The sequence below is a fragment of the Sorex araneus genome, chromosome 1 (assembly GCF_027595985.1).
Source record: "Sorex araneus isolate mSorAra2 chromosome 1, mSorAra2.pri, whole genome shotgun sequence".
Classification (NCBI taxonomy): domain Eukaryota; kingdom Metazoa; phylum Chordata; class Mammalia; order Eulipotyphla; family Soricidae; genus Sorex; species Sorex araneus.
In genome coordinates, this window is record NC_073302.1 from 209,109,045 (window position 1) to 209,116,227 (window position 7,183).

A 7,183-nucleotide genomic window follows, 5' to 3' on the forward strand; every position below is an offset into this window, starting at 1 on the left:
TTTGTGACAGATTAGCTGTCCAACGAGAGTTTATCACTGGGGTTTCAATTCTGATCCATTGATCTGTCATTCTACCATTGGGCCAGCACCATGCTGTTTTGTTACTATACTTCCATAGTGTAGTTTATAGTCAGGAAATGAGATGCTGTTCCCCACCCTCATCCCAGGTTTATTTATTTTTCTAAATTGGAATGGCTTGGACTATTCCTTAGGTTTTATGTTTCATACAAATTTAAAGAGTGTTCTAATTCTTTGAAGAATGTCAGTGGGATTTGCATCAGAATTAACTCTGTATAGTGTGTTGGGTAGAAAAGACATTTTGACAATGTTAATTCTTCTCATTCAAGAGCACAGACGTTTTTTTAATTTTCTGGTGCCTCTTTTTTTTCTGTAAGTGACTTATTGTTCTCATGTTATAGAATTTTCACATCCTTTCTTAAATTGATTGACAGTATTTGATTATTTGGGTACTATTTTAAATACAGCATACTTTTTGGTTCCCTTCTCTCCCAGTTTATCTTTTGCATGGAGCGATAGCATAGTGGTTGGGCTTTCGCCGTTTACTCGGCCGACCAGAGTTTGATTCCTCTGCCCCTCTTGGAGAGCCCGGCAAGCTACCGAGAGTATCAAGCCCGCTAGGCAAAGCCTGGCAAGCTACCCGTGTGTTTTGGATATGCCAGGAACAGAAATAGTAAGTCTCTCAATGAGAGACGTTACTGGTGCCCGCTCGAACAAATCGATGAGCAACGGGATGACAGTGATGGTGACAGTGACAGAAATATAATAGATTTCTTGGGGGTAGGGGGGGTTTGCCATATTTTTATTTCATTTTGGAGTCATACTTGGCAGTGCTCAGAGGTTTCTCCTGGCTCTGCACTCAGGGATCACTCTTGTCTTTGCTTAGGGTTTGATTGTTGGGGGAAAATTCCAAATGATAATAGTGAGTTTTCTGTTGAAATATTGAATGTAATCAAAATATAGAGAGAGTAAAGTGAAGATCATTAGCCACATATGTGTGGGGGGATGGAATGGGAGGTATACTGGGGTTCTTGGTGGTGGAAGGGATGTGGGTTTGATCATTGTATGACTGAGACTTAAACCTGAAAGCTTTGTAACTTTTTTCATGGTAATTCAATGAAAAAAAAGATATGAACATAAAAAAAAATAAAGCAATAAATAAGGTATAACATCTCTAAGGATTAATCATGCAATATATTGAGCCTCACAAATGAACAACACACTATCATATTCATCAAATCTCAAGTATATTTTAAATACTTGTTTATTTGTATTGAATTATGATTTGTTAAAAATTTTAACCTTTTGGACCTGAGAGAGTACATTGAGTAGGACACTTGCCTTGCACATGTTTGACGTAGGTCGATCCCAGTATCCCATATGGTTCCCAGAGAACTTTCAGGAGTAATTCCTAAGTGCATAACCAGGGGTAACCCTGCATACAGCCATGTGTGGCCCAAGAACAAAAGCAAAAATTAAAAAATAAAAAGAATTTTGACATTTTGACTTACTGGTATCAAAATAGAAGTTGGTATGATGTATTTCCAAAAGCTTGTGTTTCCCTAATGAAAATATAGACCTATAATCCAAACTGTTAAAAATGAATGAATATGCAGTGACTAATAATAATACAGTAAACCTTTTCTCTCAAGGGAACACTCCATGTTTTAACTGTGACCTCTGGCTCATATATAAATTAGAGAGATAATGAAAGTTTGAAAACAAGTAAAAATATATCTTCAAGTAAGCAACTCTGGTAGAAAGAAGCTAGCAAAAACCCCATAATCTACTTCTGAACATTTATGATTTAAGCATAAAATTTTGTTGAATTAATGTGACTGCTTAAGGAAACAATCTATTTGACCTGCATTTTTTTCCTCTAAGAATTTGGGGACAGAAGAAATATTAACTTGGTGAAAATTAAAATTTTATATCTTATCTAAGTCAAAATATTTTGTTTTATAGTCAAAAAGTGTTACAAAACACAAGAATTTACTGTTTGGAGAATGTCAGCCAATAAAAGTTCCAAAGAAAGCTGTATTTGTATGTATTACTTGTAACAACTCTTAAATCACTAACTCCCTGAATATCCAGTCTATAAATATTTTTGTATTCTACAATGATGAGGAACTGGACTTGGTGATGGTATTAGTTGAACATAGAGGTGCATTATTGAACAATTGATTCAACTTCTTTATAAGTTTAAGCATTCAGAAAATGATGTTCTTAGCATGCTCAGTGGAGGGAGGCTTTGTAGAAGTCATATCACTTTGTAAATCAATTTGTGGCAGTTATTACAAGTTAGTTTTAAATACATGAGTCTAGCTGAAAGTATGTCTTGTGTGAGCTGGGTAATCTGCCGGGATATGACCTTGCTCAAGATTTTGATAAAGAAGGAGTTGAAAGAGTATCTTAAAATTACATTTTTCATTATGCTGGGGGAAATCCATCTTTGTACCTAAAAGGTTGTATAAATAAAACTCCCCTTAAGACATATGTTACTCTTGAAATAAAAAACATACTTCTGTAACTGCTTCCTGATTATCATAGAAACTGGTTTATCTGATGATAGGACTGTAATTATCTACCCATCAGGTTATTATGACCGGTAATTTTTGTATTCAATTCCATAATGAATTACAATTACACAATAAAATTTAAATGTGCAAGTATTGAATTTGCTATAAATGCCTTAGAACTAGACAAAGAGAATCACTGTCACTGTCACTGTCATCTCATTGCTCATCCATTCGTTCTAGCAGGCACCAGTAACGTCTCTCATTGTCTCTCATTGTGAGATTTATTTGTTACTGTTTTTGGCATATCCAATATGCCACGGATAGCTTGCCAGGCTCTGCCATGGGGGCGTGATACTCTCAGTAGCTTGCCAGGCTCTCCGAGAGGGGCAGAGGAATCGAGCTCCGGTCAGTTGCGTGAAAGGCGAATGCCCTACCACTATGCTATCACTCCAGCCGTCACTTCAAAAATCTATATTCTCAAGACTAGGAAGTTTGTTTTCACATGTTAAATTCCTTTAGTCAATTTTGTTTTTAAGGTAAGGGCTATGAGAATTTTGATTTGTATTAAAGAAATCAAGGCAGATGTCATTACAAGTGAATTTAGGCCAGTGATTCTTAGCTATCTATAATATTTGAATTATTTGGAAAGAATTTAAAAATACAGATTCCTGGACCTCACTCACAGATATTCTGATTTAATTAGTCTGGAGTGAATCCCAAACACTGGTATTTTTTAAAGCTTCCAAAGAACAGAAAGAGTACTGGTTGTTGTTATGGCAGAGTATTAGATTAAAATCTTCTGCCAATAACAGTTATTAAATCTGGACAAAATAGAAAAGACAGTGAAGAAAAACTAAAGCAAAATGACATAAACTATAAAGAACAAGGTCCATGAACGAAGGATACTTACTCGACTATATAAACTAGTTTAATATCTACTATGATATTTCCCTAAGGACAGCTCTCAGATCTTCAGGGTACAGGTGAATCCTTCCATAAGCAGTTCTCTTACAGAAATCAGAGGGAAAAATGGTGTTAGACCTTGCAAAGGAAGAAAAATTAAGGAAAATATCAAGGAATTCACAGATAGGGGAGTCCCATTAACTGTATAGCATTTCTTTGAAGCAATCACTTGCTTCTCAATCTGCTTTACACGTTTATAGCTCAATGACTTAGCAGAAAGCTGAAGATAAAAAGCTGTACAAAACTCTTTAGCTTCCAGAATTGTAAACTGACAGTTCTAAATTTACCAACTTAGAAAGATTTGGTAAAAATGTTGATTTCCCCTTGAACCTCTGATAATGGCCCACTGATCTCAATTCAAACCCCCAGCACAGTGCCCCCCTACATTGAGTCTCCCGAGCACGAGCCAGGGAAACCCCTGCACACTCTCAAAACAAAACTATGCAACAATAACCTTCAGAAATTATTCCTTAGAATAATGGGGGAAATCAAAATAGACTAACTCTGATGAAGCTTAAATTCCAGACTTTATAGCATCAAAGTACTCTGTTGGTACTTTTCTTTGCCAAAGAACAATATATATTTGGAGGAATAAAGCTTCATATAAAAGCAGTCAATGTTTTGCAAAAACAGTCAGAAAAAAATAATTTCCCTCATGTTAAAGTAAAAAATAATGGAATTTATTGTCACCCCAAACAACAAGAAATAGTACCAATGTGTGTGATAGTCTGGGAGATAATAACAAATTAGGTATATTTCCTTTGAAACTTTACACCTTACTCCCCATGTAAAGTATGGAAAAGAATAATGATCAGACTCCAACAACAATAGTGTTTTGTGTTGAAATATGGAATGTAATCAAGGTAAAGAGAAAATGAAGTGAAATTTATCAGCTACGCAGGCGGGGGTGGGGGTGGAGGGGTGAGAGGTATACTGGGTTTTTTGGTGGTGGAATATGAGCACTAGTGAAGGGACAGATGGTTGAGCATTGTATAAATGAGACATAAGCCTGAAAACGCTGTAACTTTCCACATGGTGATTCAATAAAATAAATAATTTTTTTAAAAAAAGCTCCTGAGTGATAGTACAGCAGATAAGCTACTTCTCTTGCATGCTGCTGACCCTTGTTCTATTAATGGCACCCCAAAGTTCCCCAAAGTCTTGCCAGAATTGATCCCTGAACACAGAGCCAGGAATTAGCCCTGGGAATTGCTGGGTGTGGCTTCCAAAGCAAAACAAAACAAAGTTGTGAGACTACCAGAGCTATAAAACAGTAGAAAGTGCATCTGCCTTGCATTTGGCTGACCAAGATTCAATCACCCTGCCCCTCCGACCAATCCCGAAGCCCTACTAGGTATGATCCCTGAGTATAGACCCAGGAGTAAACTGAGCACCACTGGGTGTAATGTGGGGACACACACACACACACACACACACACACACACACACAAACACATGGGACTCAAGTGGTAGAGAAAAGGTCTTAACACACCAAATCTTGATATTCAATCCCTGGCACTTCATAATATCCCAAGCACTGCTGGGTGTGGGCCACAAAAGCAATAACAAAATGAAAGAAATAGAAGCTCATCAGAAGATAAGAAGGGACAAGGATTGAAGATCTCACAGTGCCAGAATAGTGATTGCTTCCAACAGAGCTGAAAGCCTTATAATGTGTGAATTGGACTTAGCACTAAGAATGATAATGCTCAGTCCAAGAAAATAAAAACTCAGATCAAGTTGCTACTCTGGTCCTATGGCCCTATCTAAGTAAACCAAAAAGCAAGATTTTAGTTTAAAATCTTTAGTTTTTCCAAGACTTTAAACTAAGGCAAGCCATTCAACCTATTTCAGAGTCACTATTATTATTCTGCAGAACAAACTCTAAGACTCTTGATCACTGTATCACTGTCATCCTGTTGTTCATCTATTTACTCGAGCGGGCACAAGTAGCATCTCTATTACACTGAGCCCTGAGATTTTAGCAGCCTCTCCTTTCTTGTCTTTCCCAATGATTGGAGGCTCTTTCAGAGTCAGGGGAATGAGACCTATCATTACTGTTTTTGACATATCAAATATGCCACGGGGAGCTTGCCAGGTTCTTCTGCCTGTGTGGGTGGGATACTTAGCTTGCCAGGTTCCCCGAGAAATATATATATATATATATATATATATATATACACACACACATACATATATTAATCATATGCCTCTATGATTTGTTGCCTACTGTCGGAACTCCATCAAATATGGTAATATGGTGTGGTAATTATGGAAAATGGGTAGGAAGTGTCTTATAATGTGTTGTGTGGCTGGAAAGCTGCCTGGAACATGGCTGTGGTTGGGTAGTGAAGGTCACCTGCTGGGGCTGGGTCCCTTGGGTCAGGGAGGGTTTTTATCCAGCCCTCTCTGGGGCACCCTGAGTGAAAACAGTCTGGTGCAGAGTCTGGTGGCACGGCTATGGGGGCCTCATTTTATACTCCCGTCTGGGAGTAGCAGCTGTTGAGATCTGGAGGGTGGCAGATGAGGAGATTATCTGGTGCTGGCAGGGTGTGGCTTATGGGTGTGATCCCTGGGTCACTGGAGATTGGAAGATAGCAGGCAGAGGATCTCTGTTTCCAAGTCCCATTGACTCCAGAGTTCAAGGTTACAAAGTTCCGGCATTATCTGGGTTCCCTGGGACTTCATTCATACGTGAAGCTCGGCCAGGCATCTGGAAAGCGACCTGGAGTGTGGTGATGGTTGGGTAGTGGAGGTTGTTCTATCAGGACTCTTGATAGAACCTTAAAAATTTATTGCATCAAACTAAAAACTTACAATGCTATAAATTAAATGTTAATGTACCAAATATTGGTATCAAATTCCATATGTTAAAGCTAAATACTCATGTGATAGTATTAGAAGGTAGAACATTTTTTTAGGTGATTAGGTCACCTCAGAAATCTCCTTTATGTGAAGATATAACAGATGACTCTCTGAATTAGGATGGGATCTCTGCAGAAATTCAATCTGGTAGCAACTTGACTATGAATTTTCTATTCAGAACTGTAAGAAATTCATTTTAAGCTAATGTTATTTTTTCATAGTAGCACAAGTGGTCTAAGACATAATTTCTAGTACCTAATTAAAATCATTGGTGCCCAAGTGATAGGACAGTGGGTAGGGCATTTGCCTTGACCACAGTTTGATTCCAGCATCCTATATGGTCCCCCCAGAATAAATTTCTGAGTACAGAGCCAGGAGTAACTCCTAAGTATTGCCAGATGTGACCCAAAAAAGCCAAAATAATAAATAAAACAAAATCACAAAAAATGTATCAAAAACTATTTAAACTGATCCAGGACTGACCCAGATAATGCAATTAGATGTCAACATTGAAAGAGTTACTATGTTTATATTTGTATACTTGAGAAGCCAGAGAGGAGATTAAATGTAAAGAGGGCAGGGTATTTTTATTAATTACATTTATTAATAAATGTAAAGAGTACAGGGTATTTTTATTAATTTCCCAGCCCACTTCAAGCAGGGCTTTTTGTTTTGTTTTTGTTTTTGTTGTTTTTGGTTTTTTTTTGCTGTTGTTATTGTTGTTGTTGTTTTTGGTTTTGTTGTTGTTGCTGTTGTTGTTGTTGCTTTGGGGCCACACTCTAAGGTGCTTATGGGTGGCTCCTCCTCAGTCTCAGGCA